Consider the following 23,018-nt stretch of genomic DNA (forward strand, 5'->3'; position numbering starts at 1 on the left):
GGCAAGTTTTATGAAAATCATCATGAAAATGAATGACTTGCATGATACTTAGCTTGCCTTTTGGCTAGGCTAAATAATGAATAAAACTAATGGAATTATTAAAAGCAGACATTAAGACAAGGCTGTTTAGTATAGCAAACAGTCTCAAATTAAAAGTCCAAGTTTAGCAATGCTAACAACATATGAAAATATATGACATAATTATTTGGTATTATGATTGTTAATTCCAATAGTTCTTTATTATTACTTTTTTATTCCTCATCTAGGTAATTTCACTTGCTCCTGACAATACAATCAATTTCACAATAGTATTTTACAATAGAGTGCAGCTTAAGTAAAACTGAAGGGCAACAGAGCACTGGAGACCTTCCTTAGAGGAGCCATGGGTAAAGACAAAGCGAACACATCCCTTAAGGCCAGTCTCATGGCTGACAGGGTGGAGGTCTCAGCCTGGAGGGGCATGCATCTATAGATATATATATCTTTATCTATTAGTACATTTCATAAGAAGCATAGCCCAAAATTGAATTTTTGTTTAACTTTGTCTTCTTCACTTGAATTCTATTGAATCATGTCTATAACTAAATTAAAGCATTATTTTTGCATGGCATTTCTGTGCATTTTGATTATATTTTAAATAAAAATTAGTACTTTAATTTTTAGCAGCCCTAGAAATTCCACCGTATTTTACTATTACAGAAATCTGTAATTCACCACTGCATTATTTAAAGAAGTATTTTAGTACATTTAGCGAACAAAAACAGTCCTTGAAGGCTTGTCTGGCTTAACTTCTTTCTCCATCTTTCTCCTGCATGGCTTATATTCCTGTCATTTGTATGATTTCACTTAGTTTCATAAGTATTAAACATAAATGTATTTAATATAATTTAATTTAGTTACGTCTTATACTGAGCATAGAGATTTAAATGTAATAGAAAAATGTAAAAAACATTTAGTGATTTTTAGTAACAATATTTGTTGCTCTGTAAGAAAGTGGGTGCTTCTGATCTATATATCTGTTTCTGAAACAAGAACTAAGGCACAAATTTTTGAAGCAGGTAGATGCATATGTGCCAGGTTCAAAAAGGAAGTGGGCATCTGTGTTTGTGTAAGAACAACTATCCAAATTTATATCCAATAATTTATGTTGTAAGCAAATTGGATGTAAACTGTATATGAATTAAATCCAGGGCCTGTACAATGGCTGAATTTTTTGTAGAGTCATTAAAATGGCACCAGAATTTTGATGGATTTTTTTTTTGTCAATTAAAAGATTAGATAACTTTTCTTCTATAAAAAAAACCCAGCTATATTAAAGATGTATTTGTGTATGAATACTGGGTATAATTTTCATAGAATTTTTCAGATTGAATTCTTGCAGAAGAGTCTAAGTTTTGCCAGAAAACATTGTAAGAGTAACAACAGTATCTCTGATTCATATATATCACCTTCTGGCCAGTGTTATACCTTAGCTGAAAACAGAAAAAAAAGTTCCATGTAGCTACAGTGTGTGATAGGCTACTTGTTACTTTATGGCTGAAACTTCTCCTCTCGTATCTGGTATCCTGGACACAGGTTTCCTTGCTGAAAGGGCTTCGGGCCAGATTTTAATTAATTTAATTTACGAAGAGTGGAAGTGGTTCTGAGCCTTCGGGAGTCATCACCTGGAGAGTCAGAATTAATTATCCCATTGTAGTACAGAGCCCCTCCTCCCAGGCTATGACCTTTAAAGATGCTCACTGGAGTACCACGCTTCCTTGTAGAAGGTTATATATGAACAGAGTGAGGTTCAGAAGCTCAACCAAGTGCTTGGCTGAGAGAGTCCACTTGTAGCTTCTTACCTGAAGAGGATAGTCTGAGCTCATGTTTGCCTATATGCCCTTCAGATGCCAATGCAAAGTAATAAATGTGCTGTCTCTGAACCTATGCAGGAACAAATAAGACAAGTAATAAAATGAGCTAATAATAAATACAAAAAGTAGGATGAAAAGGACAGGGTAGAATATTTCTTACACTGCATAACTCAGCCCATTTCAGTGAGTAACTGCACAAATAAACTGTTATTTATTTTGAAGATTAAGCTGTAATAATACCTTTAAAACAGTCAAGTAAAGTTTAAATGCAATCTACTATTTACGATAAAGCATTTCCACTGTTAGACTCAACTCCTTCCCAAACTGATAATATTCTCTTTTGAGCAGAAGTAAGTTTCAAGCATCTAATTCCAGAAGAGTCATCCATCTTCCTTTCTGCTAGGCAGACATCTCGGTATTCTAGTTTCTTCAGAAGTCTAACTTGCCAGTGGAATGGATTTTTTTTTTTCTTCAGCAATTCAGTCTCTTTTTGAGTAGTTCCAAGCCTGCGCAGCATTTGTGGTGTTCATGACAGGCATTCATTTTGTGAACAAACTCATACATGCATCAGAAATGAGAAAGAAGTACAATTAAAAAGAAAAATGCCAAATTATTTATAGGGGCATTTTAAAGATTTTTGAGGATTACTAAAGATTTTTTTTTTTATATTTACAGATATTTTACAGGTAGTCTACAGACAAAAAGCAATTGCTGTAACCTGGGAATATATAGTGTGAATTCATAGAATTTTGTTTTGTTTGTGGGTATTTTTTTCTTAGTCAGTGATAAACAACTGGAGATTATGGTCATGAATCTTGTTGGGAACACACCCAGCTAACTGTTTAGAAAGTGCTTTTATCTTAAGTTTTAAGAAACATCATTCTTCTTACATGACCCTTCATAATGATACTTCATACTGCAGAGCAAATCCAGTACAAGAGTGAACAGGAGTTAAGCAAGTAGCTTCAAATCAGAAAATCATTTGGCATTACAATTGAATCTACTAGTGATGTCAATCATAAAACTAGTAGAACTTGAGTTTTTCAATGAATTTGGCAATGGTGCATCTTTTTCTTTCCAAAGACAACGACTAAGGAAGAAATGCTGTTTTCACATTCCTAAGTGATCTAACTTTCTATTTTTCACAGCTAAAATTGGACATCTCAGTTGGCATTTAAATTCTGTACTGTCACTGGGTATGAACCAAATTCACCCTGGTTGAAAAAGAAAATATGAAGACTTTCTTTCAATGAGCAATCACATTTATTATTAATATTTTCATTGATAGAATTTATCAAAAGATAAATGAACTTGTCAGCATTAAGTTGCTCCTATTTTGTTACAGGATGCCCCAAGTCCTGAAGTGATCAGTCTTTTCCCACAGAAGTTGAAAAGATGACCTTCTAATTTTTGTTCAGGTAGAGAATGCTAAGCAAAAGTCATAAAACCTGTGTACACTTCAGGTGTAAAATTGCCTTGTGTAACAGTCAGAGTCTAGCACTGCTGCTCCCAAGACTTGATACATAGCTTTGTGACCCTACCCAACCAAGTGTAGCACCAAAGTAATAATGTTGTGATTAAAGCAGAGGTGGCACTTTAACTTTGAAGATATATTTTTGATTGTTGATACCTTTCTTCCAAAAGCTCCCTTCAGGTTTAAAATTTCTCATGTTGTTCTGCCATTTCTAAGTGTGAAAAAAAAAACATTTCTGACCCATCAGGAATCTGCAATTATCTTTGATTGTGACTTAGATCACAATCTAAGCCCCTATTGGCGGGGGCCAGACTTTAAAACTCAGAGATAAACAGAAACCAAGAGAGAATTCGACACAGATATAACTTCTGGTTAACTCAGTTTATGTCATAGTTTCATGAAAGACCGCGATGGGGAGTAAGATTGCTCTGGTAACCTTTTCTGAGAAGAAAATTAGTAAAATGGAATGACTGGAATAACTGAAATAGCAAGTAGTTCAGTAGTATGCAATTCAAGGTCATTAATTTAGGGAATAAAAATAATATCAGGTCCAATTTTAAAGTGATAGAGGAGGAGGAGCAGAATTCAAATGAAGGAGTCCTATTGCATGATGACTGTGAGTCACTAATAAGATACAAAACTAAAAAATGTAAATGAATCTTAGGAGCCCTATCAAACATGACCAAAGATGTGATAATGTGCAGTTAGACCTCCTTAGCTTAAGAAATTATATGATTGCAGGAAAGGCTGGTGAAAGTTCAAAAGGCTTCAAACCTGTGTTGACTAAGGCTGGATGCCAGATTAAGCTTTGTGACCATTTCTGTACCTTAGAGCACTGGGATCGCAGAACAGCCTTCTGACCAGAAAAGGGAGAGTAAAATAAATAATTATGCTGGGTGAAGTAACTCAGTTTGTAGAAGAAATTACATGTGATGTGATCTTGCAATTAGATAGCATAATGAGCCAGGGAGAAGTCTTGCTCAGTTTCAGATCCCTAATTTTTGGGGAGCTGAGTTTTGTATTGGAGAATCCCCCTATGTCTTTTGAGGGTCCTAAGCACCTGCTGTCTGGTTGTTCTCCAGGGACACTGTGGCTCTTTCTCCCTTTGTTGTTCAGTCCCTCCAGGGCCTAGGGCTCCTTCCTAAGCTCTTCAGAAGGTTGGCTTGTAGCACACAAACGTTTATGCCAGTAAAACCAAGGCTTTGAAGTATGTAACCCAGACGACTCTGTAACTGTGCATAGTAATTTCTATGCCTTCCATGTTTAAGAAGTGTTATTGTGCCAAAGTTTTAAAAAATACTCTATTTTTATTTTAGGAAGGGATTTTTTTAAAGGACTTCAACAATTAAGAGTTCCTATCTTAAAAAAACAATTGTCCTGAGTAACTTTTGTCTTACAAACACCTACTTAAAAAAGATAGACCTAAAGACAGTTTGCTTTTTTTGCTGTTCTCACTAATGGCAGATGTGCCTTTTCAACGGCATCACCTCCATTTGCTCATGGAGGCTGAAAAATATTAGCATTCTACAACAAAAAATTTAGAGAAGCATGTAATCCTTGTATTTGGCAGTAAAACAATGATGCTGAGTATGTTCAAAAATATCCATTTTTGTTCCTAGCCAAGACCTGTTTCTTGATGGTGCAAAGTGCTTCATGGTGCTTGAAGTAGCAAAATTATCCCTCCCTTTACCCCTACACCCACAAAGATAAAATAGACCTACAGTCCAGCAGAAGATTTTAATGACACAAACAGAATTGTAGCATCTACTCTAGCAAAAATCCAGGCGTTTTGTTTACTATAGGAATAATGGTACTGAAAAAAAAATGAACTATAAAGCTGCTGCATGTTACATGTGTTGCACCGAGTACAGTAATCCACGCAGTGACCCCATGGAAGAGCTTTAGATTTGCAGAAGGGAAAATTTAGACTTAATATTGCCTCATACAAGTGAATTGCATTATGGGTTTTGGTTACCCTACAAAGTCGAGCTGACCTCATTTGCTGATTAACAGGTGAGACTAAAGACGAGCTAATTTTGCTGAACTGGAACATTTGATGTTAATGATGTGGCAGGAAAATTTGTAATTACAATATAACCATGGTGATACTGAATGGAAAGTAGTATCATAGTAGCCAGTGAGGTTAACAAATGGTTGTAAACTGAATGTGTGACATAGATAGTATTAAAGCATATTTAAAGAAGTTGTTATCTGGAACTTTACTGAAGGTGATCTTTTGGGAGATCATGGCACTTTGCTTTTTTTGGTGGGGTTTATTTTGGTTAAGGACAAAGAACTCTGCTTCTTGATTTCTTTCTCTGTTTACATAAGCTAGGAATGTAATAACTTTGGGATGACTGTTTAGAGTGAAAGGGGTAAAAGAGAAAAGGAAGCACTATCTAGGCTACAGCTAATTTGACATGTATCATGTCATAGGCTATGAAATAAAATTCTCCGTAACTGTCTATCTGAGGCCTTTCAGAGGGAGTGAATTATATTTAAAAGTGATTTAAAAAAAAAATTATTATTTTTTGTGGTTCTAAATCCAACTGGCTTTTTTGTATATAGAAAATTCATGTGGAAGAATCAGTTTAGAAAAAAATGAGATCTTTCCAGATTTAACCACAAACCCCAATTTATTCCAACTGAGTTAACAAAATATTAAACTGAATATAAGCTGTCTATATCACTAATACTATTTGCAAAATTTTCTTAATGAACCCTGAAATGTGTATTATTATCCCTTTAAATTTGAATTAACTTTTGAAGGCATTCTGTGAAGTTAATAGAAAAGTTGGCACTCACTTCAGATAAAACCTCTGGTAGGTTTTTGGAGTTATCATTCCTTTCATTTTAGGAACAGAGCAAATATGTTTCCTTTGATGTCTGTGGAGCAACACTAGTCTTTAAAAACTGGGGATGTTGCCCAGCTGAATCAGTCTTTAAGGAAAAAAATCCTAGAATAACATTTCATTAGTATTCCATCTCAGTAAAACTCTTTATGAGGCTACAGGATCCATACAGATGGTACTAATCATGTCATCTTGGTATTTTTAAGATGTTTTTTCCTCTAGATTTATTTTTTCACCTCTAAGCCAAACACAGAACACTGTTACATATAATACATGGTCATTTAACCAGAAAATTGTCTTAGAACAGTTAATTATTTCATTATTGCATACACTATGTCCTTGGTAGCACAGTTTAAGAAAAAAAAATCAGTTAAGCAGAAGGTTTTTCCTTAAACTCCAGTCTTAAATAGCATTGCCTACAGTTGTCTTTGAATTTAGGATAGATGAAAATCCATTAAAATGAAGATAAAATTCCCACTTTAGAACTTGGTATTTGGTTAACTTAGCTGTACATAATGCATGTAAATAAAAGACTAGAACCATAGAAAGAGGCACCTTAAGAAAAGATCCACTCCTGTCTACAGTGAGTCAAGATCAAGTAGAGATGTTTGCTTAACTTCATCTAATCTGTTCCTTCTGTGGGACCTCCCTTATAACCTCTTCTAGGACTTCATTGTTCTTATAGTTATATTAGTGTTATTATCTGATTTGTTTTCCTTCAAATGAAGCTGATGTCATTGCCCCAGAGAGCAAGTGGAATAATGTGCTGCTGTCACACTTGTGAACCAGAGCCAGGGTTAGACACCTTGGTGACTAGCTGGGCGCTCCCTGCCATCTCCCCTGTCTCCTTCCTTCTTGCCACCCTTCTGACCCCTCCCAGACCAAGACAATTGCCAAGCCTTCTACACCGCAGCTTCACCTTTTCTAGAGTAAACCAGCTTGTTTCACCCTTTTTCCCACAGCAGAGTGATTGTAATGGTAGCAGTTAAGAGTTTCTGCTCGCTGTCTCAGTGGTCCTTTGCTGCCTGCGTGCTCTGTCCTTTTCCATACAATGAGCAGAAACCGTCATCCTGGGACAGTGGATGTGCCTTGGCCTTGAAAGCTGTTGTTGTTCAAGAAAGTGGTGTTGTTTTTTCCCCCAAATATTTGTTTCTCTCAGTGTCTTTAATATAAGAAGAAATATAGCAGCAGAACAGCTCAATGCCAAGCATAGCGCTGGCCAAAAGTGATAAGCAGCACCTGACTGATCACCAGTGAGACTCTGATGCTCCTTAGTGAGGACTTTCTCAAGTGGGAGGTGCACTTCAACAGCTTGTATGGGATGTTGCTAATGAGCTATCAAGTCACTTTTATGTACTTGACACACACACTTACCACTCAACATCCCGATTGTACATTTTTTTCTTATGCATCTTTGACAGGTTTGGAGGTATTCTAGCTTCCAAATAGTGTTTGAAATAAGGTTAAGCTAAAGTTGTCTGTGAGCTCAGCTGAACAACAACAGCATCACCCAGCACTTGTCAGCCCTGTAGCACCAGCTGATGGCTCCCCTGTTGTCATGTAATTTCTCTGAAAAGCTGCAGATCTTCACTGGTAAGAAGAGTGCAGTGGATGTTATCTGCTGTGTGCAGACTTTATATCTGCTAATGAAGGTTGTGTTCCTTTAAAAAGTTTTAATAACAGGAAAATATCTCAGCTGCGTGATGGCAGTGTACTGTCCTGGCTGCTGCAGTTGGAGAGGGTGGGATGGGATAGGAACGCTCGTTCTTTAGCAGCACTTGAGCATCCTTCCTTGAGGGAGGCTTACCAGACTGAGCAGGGTTGTGCATGCAAAGGGCAATCTACTGACTCGGCAAGAGAGAACTGATGGCACTGTTAGAGAAACGATGGCTTCAGAGAAAAGTAGGAGGCAGACATGCAACCAGACCTCAGAGAAGATAGAAAATTTATTTTAATGGGCCCAAAGGTGCTTGTGGGGGGTCTATTGCAGCACAGAAAGGCTCTAGATGTTGCTGAAATGGGAGCAGGCCTGAAAAAAGACCCCATGCTGTAAGGGTATGGTGACTAGAGGAGAGATTCCCTTCAAACTTCTTTCATTTCTGTTCTGTTTTACTCTGAGTTTTCTCTGGTTTTGACAAAACATAATTGCTTTAGTTCATAGCCTAATGTGGCACTAGAGTTAACAGTGTCCTGGTGGCATTATGGGGATCTTGCTTTAAGGATAACTTTTGGCTGATGTCAAAGGTTTTGCCAGTTAGGGTCACATCCTAACCAGTGTACATCTAAGAACATGTGCCTGTATTACCACCAAAGTATCTTCTCGTGGCTATGCTCCTGGAGGTGGAAGGCTTTTAGGTTTTGCTGAATAAAAGATGAATGATAAACTTGATCTTATGTTCAGTTATAAATCAGAGCTGTCTTGTGTATGGTCACACTGGAATGGAATGAGTATGCCGTGACATTCCTTTAAAAAGTGTTTCAGAACATGGACAACAGCTAATCATACAAAGGACTGTAGATGTGTGCTTTGCTTCAGATGTAATGTGTTTGGAGTTAAGCAAGTGCTTTAACTGATTAAATTGAGACCTGCATATATTTGCTCTTATCAGCAGTGGTAAATCTGGGGATTAAATTTGATCTGATGTGAGAAATAAATCAATAACTGTCATAATCACTGACAGTTAATCACAGGTTAAAATCTATGAGGTTTTAAAGTATGTAAATATTTGGGTGAGCAGGAGGGGAAAACAGCTTCAAAATTTATGACAGTATTTTTCCCTACCCCTGTCAAGGCTGGTTTCTTGGTGCTTTTTCTTGCATGGAAAGAAGCTGCCCCAACTGCAGATGGGCAGAAGAGAATTCAAGTTAACCTAGAGTAGAAGTGGCTGTCACCAGCTAAGCCTAGAGCACTGATTTTCCCTACTACATTGAGCTCTTCGTTTGCCCTTGGGGTTTCTGTGCATTACCAAGGCAGAGTGGCTTCACTGGCGTCATCTCACACTGCAGAGCATGAAGGTCCTCTGTGCAGGTCTTTGAAAGGGCCCCCACTGCCAGTGCTGTCTTTGGATAGCCACTTGGTGGCTTTACAACCTATCCTGCGACTACATAGCAATTACCTGGAACAGATTATAATCCTAATTCAACAAGAAACATTCAAATCACTAGTGGCTGAAAAGTCTCAACTCACGGTTTTGAAGGCAAATATAGACATTATCTCTTATGCTTAGAGGCATCTGTGAAGTAAATAATGAGGAAATACATAAAGCTATACAAAAAGCAGCAAGTTGTTTTGTTGACAAAAGAGTTCTAGTTAAAAGTAAAAAGCTCTTAAAATGTATCTATGGGGTGGTTACTACAATTTTTTCAAATACAGTCTGGCCTTTCTCTAAGTGCTCCTGGTAGGGGCATTTACCGTGACAAAGGCATTCAGCAGGACTACAGCTTCTCCCAGGATCTTACCTACAGCCTTTCCCAAATGAATTGTGGACTATCCTTTACTACTATTAGCACATTAGCTGAGGTACGCAGTGGTGTGTTTTCATTTCTCATTTCAGTCTGAGGAAGAACTGAGCAATGTTCAGTGGCAGGATCCTGATGCTGTTACAGGACTTACAGGAGTTGCCAATTGCTTCGTTAGATCAAACCCCTCCTATTTAAATCTCCTCTGTATCTCACGTTTGAAATGCTTTCTAGAGCTGTATACTATATACAGACCTGGTAAAAACACCTCTTGAAATAATGTTGTGCAGAGTGCCCCTGCCCAGAGGCCGGCAGCAGAGTCTGAGGAGTTTCTGTGAGGGGAGGCTGGGGCTGCCCGGGGGTGGGAGAGAGGGCCCAGCCGGTTCCAGCAGCCCCGCAGCCAGTCACAGCCAGGACCCTCCTCCCTGCTGGTGGTGCCTCAGGGAAATGGGTTTTAGAAAGGGGGAAAACGCGGGGAGGGAAGGGGAGGGGAGGAGAAGAGAGAAGAGAGAAGAGAAAAAGTGTGAGGAACAGCTCTTGTGAGCACCGAAGGGGGAAGAGGAAGAGGAGCAGCAGCAGCAGCAGCAGCTGCTCCAGTTGCGGGAGCAGAGACTCCCCTGCAGCCCCTGGGGAGACGACGGTGGGGCAGGGAAAGGTGTGGGGAGGAGAGAGTGGGAGAATGGGGCTGTTATGGACTGATTGTAGCTCCCATTCCACATCCCCTGCACTGCTTGAGTGGGGAGAGGAGTCAGGAATGGAGGAGAGAAGTTAAGCCTGGGAAAGGTGGTTGCAGGGGGGGAGGAAAGTGTTTTTGTTTCTCACCATCAAACTGTATGTCAATTGGAAATAAATTAATTTTCACCAGTCAAGTCAGTTTTGCCCGTGATAGTGATTGGTAAGAGATCGGTAAGTGTTCTCCATATCCTTATCTCGACTCACGAGCTATTTTTTTCCCCCTCTCCTGTTGACAGCTGTCCCTCTGGCTAAGGTCAACTCACCACAGCTGTGCGGTGGTTGCAGGGCACATACAGCCTGAAGAATATGTGCTGTTTAGAAAAGAAAAGCAAAAACAACCCACAGTTTTTCAGAAGCAGGGCGGATATCAGTTGTGCATTTTATCAGTGCTTTCAAACATCAGTGACTGCTGATGTCTATGAAGTTAGTCTAAATGATTTGATATCTAATACTGTGAAATAACCATAGATTTGAGCGAGAAGAGTACATCCATATTGAATGAAAAGTGCTTGAATGTAGAGTTCTCATTTTGGTTGTGCACACCAAGATGAGAACTTCGATATCAAATCATTTAGTGACCACTAAGGTGGTCAGAGAGAATTATGTCACATGAAGAGCATTAAGTCAGAGAGAGAAGAGTCTGAAGAATTGTGAAATAAACGTCAGTAGTCCTGTGTTCCTTCGCCACAGTGCTCTACAGGTTGGGAATCAAAAGATTTGAGAGATTACCAGCTAGACTAAATAAGGCAAGATTTCAGATGTTCTCAGTCCAAAATGGGAGACTCAAACTTGTTGTAATATGGACAAGGAATTAAATCTGAATGCAACTATTTATGACAATCAATTAGTGACACTAATAAAATTATTCCTTCAATTACAGTGAGAGTGGATGATGCAGGCAAAGCAGAAATGGGAGGAAAATGTGACACTAGATGAAGAAGGAAAAAAAGAACTCCTTTGCCAAAGGTAGGGACGACATCCCACAAAATGATTAGAAATCAGGGTGATTTTCCTGTGCTTGATCAAATGTAAAAAGTGATGTTAAAAAAGCCAATGTCATTTAAAAATCTTTTTGATGGGAATTTGAAACTGTGCTTTGATAACTTCTTAACTGTCAGGATGTAGCTTGCTATTTCATAGGAAATGGAGTGCAATTAGTAACTTTCCACAGCTGAAGACGATAGTCAGCCATAACTTTGAGGCTTTTCTGATCTTAGCTGCAGCTGAAACAATATTCTAATGTGTAGTATCTTTGTTGGTACAAAATTCCCCATAGGTCTATCTCCACAAAGTAACTGTTTTTTGTACTCAGTGCTATGTTTCTCTCGCATCATCTTTGGCAAGGACCACTTGAGGTTTTCCCTTGTTCTGTAGTCTGGGGAATGGTCTGTTTCCTAGGAGCATCTGGAAATTTCATCTGAAAAGTTCTTGTTATGTCGGGGCCTTGGGACGTGACAATGCCTGTGATCTTTTCTAGTCTCCCAATGGGGATTTGGAGAGAATTTTTTTGCACGTTGTAGGTAGGTTAGAGGCACAGTCTGCAAACCTTTCTGGACTAAATCTCTGGTAAATGGTTTTAAGTGGATCCTACAACTATTTGCAGTCATAACCATTTAGTTGATCTTGAGTTGTACTAATATGTCCCCCAATATGATCTATATAAATAAAGTAAATATTGATTTATTAAATTTTCAAGGTTGATCCTTGTATGGGAAATCCGTTATGCAGTTAATATTTGCTAAAATTGATAGTTTGGCTTTAGAATTTACAGATTGCTTTTTGTCTCAACTATATGCTGAACTCAGAGCAATGTAAGACCCTACTACCCATCCATTTACTCTTTTCTTTACACATCTCACCAATATTGTTCACAGCTTGGGGCCCAGAGATGTTCTTGGCTTGTCTGATACCGATAGTTTTTTTCTACCTTGTGTGGCTGATTCACAGTGTTACACAATGTGAGATATAACAGTTTGTGTCGACTGGCTCTCGGATAGCTACCTTAATGTATTCAGTTTAGACTTGTCCATATACCTGTCTGTACTGAATATGGCATCTGCTCCCATGAGTTTAGTTATTCTTTATCTGATTTATAGCACATGCCTGTAATAAATTATCTCAGCACAGTTGGGGTGCAGTGAACTGTAGATTAAGAGCTGAAATGAGTGGGTAAGGCAGGGACTTCGTAAACTGGATTTACGGATTCAAAACTCTTTTTTGGTTTTGATTCTGTAACAGAACAACATCTTAATTGCTAACTTTGCAACATACGTCAGCAAATTCTCTTCCAACTTCACTGATTTCATATAATTAATCTAATTTGTGTTCTGTGTTTTAAATAAACATCCTGCAACTACAGCAACTGCTGGTCTATGAACTATTAAGAAGCAGTTAGGTCGAAGACTGTTTTGTCTAAGTCCAGTGCATTGAAGTGCTCATTATTTTTATTAATATTATTATTTTCTTCACTGAGAGCTTTGTAAAATGCTAATTTAATTTTGATGTAAATCCTCAGCCTTTGACTTCAGGCAGTAGGCTAGAGCAGAGACAGTGAATGTACTGCAGCCCCATCCTGCAGTCGTCTTCCCTCAGGGAGAGTTATTTTAGCCACTGGTGTAGTATTGCTCTTCAGTGTGTGTTTATTTAGTACTTAATCTGGATTAACAAACTAGATACTGAGCTTCATGCTTTCTCTTAAAGTAGACACTAATAGGCTGTGCATAGTCTTGGTGGCACAGTGAGAACAGGGAAATAAATATTTGTAGAGCTAAATGGAGATTAGAGAACATGTGTAATCATGCCAGCACTTGGAGCCCCTAACTACATGACAAGACTTCAAAGGTTACAAATCCAGGAGGAGCTAAAGAACTGCTCAGTAACCTGAAATGCAGAGAATGACCAAAAATTCTGAGGGTATGCGCTAAAAAAGCGTATATTGGGTAGAGTCATTGTGAACTTGATAAGATACATCGTCATGGACATGCTCAAGTCTTAGTTTACTGAGGAGTGCTCAGCAGGACAGATTCCTACAGGAGACATAGTGCCATAGATTGATGATGGGGAGCATAGCCTGACTACATTCAATAAAGATCAATTAAAGATGAAAATATGTAAACAAAAAAAAAGATCTTTTGAGCAAAAGACCTTTGGAGTAAACAAAGAATAGACTTTAGTTATACAAGGAAGATGGGTGAAGAGACTCTTCATGATCTATTTTGTCTCATTCAGTTCAGCAATTTGGCAATTTATTATAGCGATGGAAGAGCAACAAGGCTGGTGAAGGGTCTAGAGAACAAGTCTTATGAGGCACGGCTGAGGGAAACGGGATTGTTTAGTCTGAAGAAGAGGAGGCTGAGGGGAGACCTTACTGCTCTCTACAACTACCTGCAGGGAGGTTGTAGTGAGGCAGGTGTTGGTCTCTTCTCCCAACTAACTAGCGATAGGACGAGAGGAAATTGCCTCAGGTTACGTCAGGGGAGGTTTAGATTGGATATTAGGAAAAATTTCTCTGCTGAAAGAGTGGTCAGACATTGGAACAGGCTGCCCAGGGAGGTGGTTGAGTCACCATTCCTGGAGGTGTTCAAAAAACATGTAGATATGGCACTTTGGGATATGGTTTATCAGGCATGGTGTTTTTTGGGTGGATGGCTGGACTTGATGATCTTAAAGGTCTTCTTCAACCTTAATGTTTCTATAATTCTATGATACATCTGTCTTGCGAAATCTTAAAATTATCGCCAGAAATACCTTCAATTCTAGTTTTATAAAGAGTCTGGGATGAGTTCAGGATGCTCAGATTTAGCTGTTCGACAGAAGTTTTTTTTATTTAACTCTCAGAGTTGGATTCATTTGTGTGAAACGTTGGATTCTGGAAAACTCTCATTAAAAGTGAGTCAGAAATAATTTCTGTTTGTTTTTCTCAAATATACCTTACGTAAAAGAAATGTAATTTTATTAAATTTAATAGTATTTCTTCACAGAAAAGCAAATGGATTGACAGATTATCTAAATTGTTGCAGTTGTTTATAAGGTCATAAACTATAGCAGTTAGAGACATACCACTGTATTAGTCTAGAAAGCTTTCATCAACGTTGCCCAAATATATTGTGTGTAACTAGTGAAACGAAAAGACTGCATTTAACACTTTTTAGAAGTTACTCAGTGATTTTGACTGACTGCAATACAGTATAAGACTGCATGTGCTGTTTTGTAATGATTCTTGTAAGTACAAGTACTTGTAAATACTTCCAGTAGTTCCTGGTTAAGGGAAGCTGTTGTAATGGTCTTTTATGGGATATTTTGTTTCTCTGTCATGTTTAACCTAGCCACATCTAAGGGAGTGAAGAAGATAAAAGTCCAGACAGACTGTACAGTTAGGTACAACATCTCTATGAAAGCAGTGATTTTTATTTAATCCAGATCATTGTATCCATCCTCATGGTCACTAAAAAAACAGTAGAAATGATATTTCTTCTGTCTGGAATTCTCTTTTTTTTTAGTGACTTGCCATTGTAGCAGTTTGATAAATATATCTGAAACCTAAGAAACAGTGTAAGTGAATGATTTTTTTATGGTCTCTCACCCTTAAGCTGAGAGACATTTATCATGAGCAGTACCCACAGAGGTAATATAGCATAGCCTTAGATAAAATAGCCTGTGCTAGTACTGTACAGCAGTAGTACTGCTGTGTTTCCTATAGAAGCACACAGTAACAAGCTAATGAATGCTGTCTTATGTTTAACTGGCCAGTTGTTTTTTCCTTCATTAAGAAAGTAGTAAACATTCATGTTCCTTTTATCATGTCTGTTACATAGTAGTGGTGTATAATACAAAATATTTCAGTCATGTTCTTGGAAACCTGCATGTCCAAACAAATGGTTTCATATCTTCCTTGTTTGTAGTACTGTGAAAGTTCACAAAATGGTGATGTATTAATGGGCAGTTATTGTACTTCTACATGTGGACATGGAAGCTGCTAGCTACACATTTAATTGATAACTGCTGTTTTGGCAACAACTTTTAAGTCAAATGCTAGAGATCAATGAATAATTACAATTTTTTTTTTTTAAACAGCCTAAGAAAGAAAAGCGACTTTTGAAGGTAGTTTATTTAATTCATAAAACAAATATTGGCTTTGAAATAAAAAAATGTCTTGTTTACAGCATAAGGAGTCCACATTCCAGATATCTTCATCTATTGTTTTTTGAAATATTTACCAAAAAACTTTCTCAGATAAATAAAAGGCTATGGGGATTTCACTGACAAATGTTGCACTGCAGCCTCTTTCATGTTTGGTATTCACTGAGGGATCGGTAGCCTTCAGTACAATTGCTGCTGTAATGCAACAAAAAAACATCTGTAGTTTTAACAAATTAAAAATATAGAACTGAGTGGTGGAATAAAAAGGAAAACAGCACCCAGAGCTTGTCAGATATTCTGTTTTGGTACCCAAAGTCTCAAATGGAAAAAAGAAAACAAGAAAGCACCAGGCACTGGTTAGCAATGCATGTAGTAAAGATTATAGTGATTTGGGATTTAGCTAAATTTGATTCCAGTTTTACCTTGTTACTCTATTGAATTCTCAGTCTTGACTATAAATTAATATTATTAGTATTTTTTCCTACAAGTTTCAATAACTAGTTCAGATATTTTATACTGTGTACGTGTTGATGTATTAATCTATGCTTGTTTTTATTTTAAAAAGCAAAACAAAAAATGCTTTAGTTGACTCAGACGACAAATGTATCCTGTAACCATTATTTTCCAATTAAAAACTAGTGAAAAAAACACAACATTTTGGAACCAGCACTATGACTGCAATAGTAAAAGACTAAATGGAAACTATGTACACAAATATGAACTGTTCATACCCAATATGGCATATAATGTGAGAAATTAAAAAGTAACTGCAAAGAAGTAATGGTATTATGAGATGCATACAATTTGAGTCATGTGAAATCTGGGTAACTTCTTCATGCACTTAGGGATTATCTGGACAGAAAGACATTCCTGCTACGTAACATTGTTTACCCTGAGTTATGGGTCTGCATTGTCTGTAGAGCCTCTGTAATGCATGGGAAGAGGTGCTTTCAGAAAGTGATTTAAAAAAAGCAATTAGGAGCTTAGCAAAGACTTGCCCTAGACCTCTGTGTAGCCTCCTGGAAAGGTCTGGCTCTCCCCACTGTACAGGGAAACTAGATAGTGGCCTAGAAGTGGGGACCTGACTTTCTTCTATGCCGCTTTCCTTTATGCCGTTGGGTGTGGTAGCGTACTGAGATTGCCACCCCCTACTTGACATGAGACTCACCATGAGGTGAAGCTTCCATCTCGTAATCACAGCTTCTCCTGTGGGGACAGTCAACAAAACTGGCTGTCATAAGGGGGAAAAATCTGCATATTTTGTACCTGGAAGTGTGGGATCTGGCAGCCCACAAAGTGCTCTTGATGTAAATGCTGTGATGTGTCTCTTTCTTGCCACAATCACACCTGGGCTTCCTAAGATGTAGCTACTCCTTGCCTACACTTGTGTGTCACATCACTCCTAAATGTCTCTGTATATGAGTACAGCAGCATTGCATACCATTGACTAAAGTGCTCCTGGTAATTAATTCCTTCAACATAGATATGTAGACTAAAGCAATTATATGGGTATACTCAAGGAAACTTTATATTGTATGCAAAATTATTGACCTTCCTATAAATCATGTTTAATTAGCTCTGTACTACCATTTACCTGTCTTTCCCTGATGGCCATGGTATGTGGTAATGGAGATAAATGGGGGGCATACCACTTGCTGGTAATGTGTAAGTGGTGACTGCAAAAAACGGTTGTTTTCTAGAAAATATAGTAGATGTTTGACTGGATCTGTAACACATGGTAATCTGGGGGTTTTAGCAAGATGTCTCAGTCCTCCAGGGGGATTGGCTCCATAATCTCTCACTGAAGTGAGTTTTCTTTCATTAGAGCAAGTAGTTTTCTAGACAGGACTAAAGGACTTTTCCATTTTTGGTGAAAATACTGCGAGTTCTGTGCTATAGCCTGAGTCATGGCATAAGGTTGCAGTTCACTCCATTATTTCAAGCTGTATAACTGATTTTTGTGTAGTTTTATTGCTTATATTGAATTTTTTTATAATTACAAAGTGAGTTTAGGCAATTCTTCCAACAATATCCACTTTCACTGATTGGTGTCAAACTTACATAGCCCCCTCTGGTCATTGAATTAACTACAGAATTCTGTGCAGATTTCTTAGAAATATTTTCCAGGTTCTCATAGAAAGATTTACTTTTTTGCATATTTCAGTTTAATCAGTTTTTTAACACTAGTTTTATTAAATTGTTTTTCCTTTGCAGTTCAAATTAACAAAGAGAATGGAATTTCCCAAAGTAAAGGAGCTAATTTCTTTTTGCCTCTTAACCATTTAGCTATGAGGAATGAAAGAAATACAAATTTGAACAGATTTCTGTAAGAAAAAAAAGGACAGTGAAATGTAGCAGCATGACAATGAAGCTAATTACAGATGGGGCAGAGAAAGGGATTGTGTCAAATTATTCTCAGTCACATGAATTTGAGTTTTTCATTTATATAGAATACTGCAATAGTGGAAGAAGCATCCTGCAAGAATATTTCTTTCAGTCTGCCCCCTGGAAACAAAGCTGAAGCACTTCAGGAGTGCTTGGGTCAGGACTCTTCTCTCTGGGATACCACATTATTGCTAGATGGGTTTTATGTGTGCTTAGCAGAATGGAGTGTTACAAAGAACTGTCTTTAACCATATTTTTTCCCTCTGCATTTTCATGCAATTATATATACATAGATTGATAGTGTGCGTATACAACACACAGGTCCTGCTAGAGTTTCTACAAAAATATGAGCATGATGTATTGTGCATTAAAGGTTTGAATACTGTAGTTGTATGGAATATAAAAATAAGTCTGTGCCATACATTACGATCTAAGACACAAATATCCATAGTTGTATAAAATGTTGATAGTATATTAGTATTACTGAGGTAATATTATGGATTTAATTCTATACTTATTAAGATAGCAGCAACATATCATTAGATGTCTTAAGCATCTGTCATTAACTATTAGGCTTGTTTGTTTTTTTGTATTCTGCCTATACGTAATTTATGAGGGACATAGATTATTCTGATACTCTGGAGATGCTATGATCAATGCAGTTAGAGCTGGATGGAGCCTCAGGAGGTCAGGTAGTTCAGCCCCCTGCCCCAGCAGGAGCAGTTATACCTAAACCACGCTTGACAGTTAATTAGCTAGACTGTTCATGAAACCCTCCTGTGTGATTGAGACTCCACTCTCCCTTGGCAATTGATTTCAGTGCTGAACTATCTTGACATTGAGAAAGATTACCCTAATGTCTAAACTAAATTTCCCTTGCTACAGTTTAACCCTTCTTGTCCTATACTGTGAAGAATAGTTTTGTCCCTTTCCCTTGACAGCAACATTTTACATCATTGAAAACTGCTGTCATGGAGGGTTCACATAATTCTAAATTGAAAAATCCCAGAATTTTCAGTCTTTTCTTCTAGCTCATGCTTGCTAGTTCACTGATTCTTCTTGCTGCTTTCCTCTTGGCACTCTCTGAATGACCCGACTTCCTAGTCGGCTTTGAAGTCTTGGAGAAGTCATGACAGTCCTCAGCCTAGAATCATAGAATGGTTTGCGTTGGAAGGGACCTTAAAGATCGTCTAGCTCCAACCCCCCTGCCATGGGGAGGAACACCTTCCACTAGACCACTTTGCTCAAAGCCCCATCCATCCTGGCCTTGAACAATTCTGGGGAGGGGGCATCCACAGCTTCTCTGGGAAACCTGTGCCAGTGCCTCACCACCCTCATAGCGAAGAATTTCTTCCTTTTATCTAATCCAAATCTGCCCTCTTGCAGTTTAAAGCCATTACCCCTTGTCCTATCCCTACATGCCCTTGTAAAATGTCCCTCTCCAGCTCTCTTGTAGGCCCCCTTCAGGTACTGGAAAGCTGCTACAAGGTCTCCCCAGTGCCTTCTCTTCTCCAGGTGCAACAATGCCAAGTCTCCCAGCCTGTCTTCCTAGGAGAGGTACTCCAGCCCTCTGATCATCTTCATGGCCCTCCTCTGGATCTGCTCCAACACATCCATGTCCTTCTTATGTTGAGGGCTCCAGAGCTGGATGCAGGACTCCAGGTGGGGTCTCACGAGAGTGGATAAAGGGGCAGAATCACCTCCCTTGACGTGCAGGCCACGCTTCTCTTGATGCAGCCCAGGATATGGTTGGCCTTCTGGGCTGTGAGTGCACACTGCCAGGTCATGTTGCACTTCTAGTCAACCAGCACCCCTAAGTCTTTCTCCTCAGGGCTGCTCTCAATCCATTCTCCACCCAGCCTGTACTTGTGTTTGGGATTGCCCCAACCCATGTGCAGGACCTTGCCCTTGGCCTTGTTGAACTTCATGAGGTTTGCACGGGTCCACCTCTCAAGCCTGTCTGCTTGGTGCTGTCTGCAGGGTGAGGAGCTGCCATGGGCCAGTGGGAGTTCCCACAGATCCCCTGGACAGGGCAGGGACAGGCACCTGTGGGATGGGTACTGGGTCAGGTCTAAAGGCAGTGCCTGTTTGCTGGTACGGCAAGGCAGGCTGTGCAACACACAGCAGTTCTGCCCATCTGCACTTCATTTCCCTTTGCAGATCAGACATGCCCACTTACTGACTTCCTTAGAACATTTTGAAATCTGTAGATGAAAGGTACTTGGAGAGATGTGGTAATTTTTCTCTTACGAAACCATGGGTCTGTAATTTACATCACTTAATGTGACAAGTACAAATCAGTCCACATACTGTATGTTTTTAAAATGTTCCTCGTTTATTATTTTATATAGTTATGGCATATTTTAAAAGCATTTATTAGGAGAAAATGTTGACAGTTAGAAAATGCCAACCCTAGACTTTGTTTCATCCACATGAAAAGCATTGATAGGTCAAGGTAATTTAAGTAGGACCTTGATATGGTGAGGCTGCTTGGTTTACTAGCTCTGTTTTGGTTTGTGGCTTTTTCTTCTGAGCTCTATGTTGAAAGTTAAGGACCTTTCTTTCACTGTTTACAGAGCTCACGTTTTCTAATGGCCTGCTGCAAGCCCACTGAAGTCTGTGGCACTGAGTTTCAGTGATGCTTTTGAGCCTCATCTATTGCTACTTCAGTAGATCAGCTTTGGCCCATTTGTTTCATTTGGAATTGAACTATCCTTGCACAGAGCAGGAACAGAAGCAAATGAGTAGCCTTGACAATCCTCTTCTGAAGTTTTTAGTGATTTCTTAAAAGTAAAAATAGATTAAAACCATCTCAAAGACCAAAGGGAGGACTGTCTTCATTGCAGGGTTTGTTTACAGTATGTACTTTTCCAACTTCGCTAACTCTTGTGCTAAAAAGAGGAGAAACTCGGACTGTGACAATTAGAGCACAAAATTCTGATTAGTTGTTCTCAAAAGCTTGTTGTAAACACAGTCACAAGCTGCTTGTCTCAGCAAGCAGGCCACAGGAAGGCACAACTTTGATGAAAGATGTAGGCTGCTAACGGCTGTGGTGTTTGCGTTTTCCAGAGTGATGCAGTTTTTCAAACATGTCAGTCAGCACCCGAAGAGTTAGTATCCACTAAAGTTCCTCTCAACTTCAACAAAGCCTGAGCTGGTAGTTGCATACTTTATTGTAAATACACTCTTCTTAGGGAAATGAATAAAGGATAAGCAGGGAACTAGAGAGGAAAGGGAAAATAAGACAAAAAAGCCTATTCCTCAGTGAAATAATAAGATTATGCATTGCCTTACTATACATGTAGTTTAAATATTACAAAAGACAATTTTTATATTTTTTGTTTTAAATAGATCACAGGTTATCCTGCTGTATTCATGCATCTGACACACAATAGTAAAAAATGTATTAATAATCCCTACTTTAACTTCCAGGCTTACCAATCTAGCCTTGCATATCTACAGTTATCAACACCTCATCATAATCAAGCACCTCAACTGCATAATGTGTTGTGTTGGGTAAGTGGGAGAGGACATGGTACATTCCTCCAGGAACTGAGCTCTCCACTGCTTTTATTGTTCTGTGTCACAATCTTAAAGCTTTTTTAATGGAGTTTTCAGAGGGTGAACACTGTCAGCCCATGGTCTACTATGCTCAGCATAGAGGAATGAGAAGTATATGCTTTATGGAAGCAGGGCAGAAAACTGAAGAAGGATATCATTAAAATATGGGAGGAAGTTTGCTGATGAAATTATGATGTTTTCTGTTCTCAGGCATGACTTAGAATCATAGAATCATAGAATAGTTTGGGTTGGAATCATAGAATCATAGAATGGTCCCTGGTGCCATGAGCAGGGACATCTTCCACTAGACCATGTTGCTCAGAGCTCCATCCAACCTGGCCTTGAACACTTCCAGGGAGGGGCATCCACAGCTTCTCTGGGCAGCTAGTTCCGGTGTTTCACCACCCTCATGGTGAAGAATTTCTTCCTTTTATCTAATCTAAATCTGCCCTCTTTTAGTTCAAAGCCATTCCCCCTTGTCCTATCACTACACACCCTTATAAAAAGTCCCTCTCCTTCCTTCCTGTAGGCCCCCTTCAGGTACTGGAAGGCTGCTGTAAGTTTACCCCGGAGCCTTCTCTTCTCCAGGCTGAACAGCCCCAACTATCTTAGCCTGTCCTCGTAGGAGAGGTACTCCAGCCCTCTGATCATCTTCATGGCCCTCCTCTGGACCTGCTCCAACACATCCATGTCCTTCTTATATTGGGGGCTCCAGAGCTGGATGCAGGACTCCAGGTGGGGTCTCACGAGAGTGGAGTAAAGGGGCAGAATCACCTCCCTTGACGTGCAGGCCACGCTTCTCTTGAAGCAGCCCAGGATACGGTTGGCCTTCTGGGCTGCAAGTGCACATTGCCAGCTGATGTTGAGCTTCTCATCCACCAGTACCCCCAAGTCCTTCTCCTCAGGGCTGCTCTCGAGCCACTCTCCACCCAGCCTGTACTTGTGTTTGGGATTACCCTGATCCAGGTGCAGGACCTTGCACTTGCCCTTGGAACTTCATGAGGTTTCACGCAGGCCCACCTCTCCAGCCTGTCAAGGTCCCTCTGAATGGCATCCCTTCTCTCCAACATGTCAACCACACCACACAGCTTGGTGTCATCGGCAAACTTGCTGAGGGGGCGCTCAGTCCAACTGTCCATGTTGCCAACAAAGATGTTAAGCAACACCAGCTCCAGTGCCAACTCCTGAGGCACACCACTCGTCACTGGTCTCCACCTGGACATCAAGCCTTTGACTGCAACTCTTTGAGTGTGTCCATCAAGCCAGTTCCTTATCCAATGAGTGGTCCATCTGTTAAATCCATGTCCTTCCCATTTAGAGACAAGGACATCACGCAGGACAGTGTCGAATGCCTTGCACAAGTCCATGTAGATGGTGTCACTTGCCCACCCTTTGTCCATTAACGTTGTAACTCCGTCACAGAATGATGCCAAGTTGGTCAGGCACGATTTCCCCTTGGTGAAGCCATGTTGGCTGTCCCAATTTAGACTGAAATTATTTTTCATGATGTTCATACCAGTTGGGTGGCCTGCAGTAAGGAGTTGGAACAAAGTTGTTCCA

The 23,018-nt window shown here is 39.3% G+C and overlaps 1 protein-coding gene across 1 annotated transcript in view; it reads left to right on the forward strand.

Annotated features, from left to right (window-relative positions):
• The window catches only part of PCDH15 (protocadherin related 15), a 1,100,829-nt gene that overhangs the window by 22,450 nt on the left and 1,055,361 nt on the right, over positions 1 to 23,018 (forward strand). Inside the window, exon 2 of the mRNA XM_075423218.1 lies at positions 11,254 to 11,339. The gene's annotated coding sequence lies outside the window, so the exon portion shown is untranslated. The remainder of the gene's footprint in view (positions 1 to 11,253; positions 11,340 to 23,018) is intronic.

Source organism: Opisthocomus hoazin, chromosome 6, assembly GCF_030867145.1.
Source record: "Opisthocomus hoazin isolate bOpiHoa1 chromosome 6, bOpiHoa1.hap1, whole genome shotgun sequence".
In the NCBI taxonomy this organism is placed as follows: Eukaryota; Metazoa; Chordata; class Aves; order Opisthocomiformes; family Opisthocomidae; genus Opisthocomus; species Opisthocomus hoazin.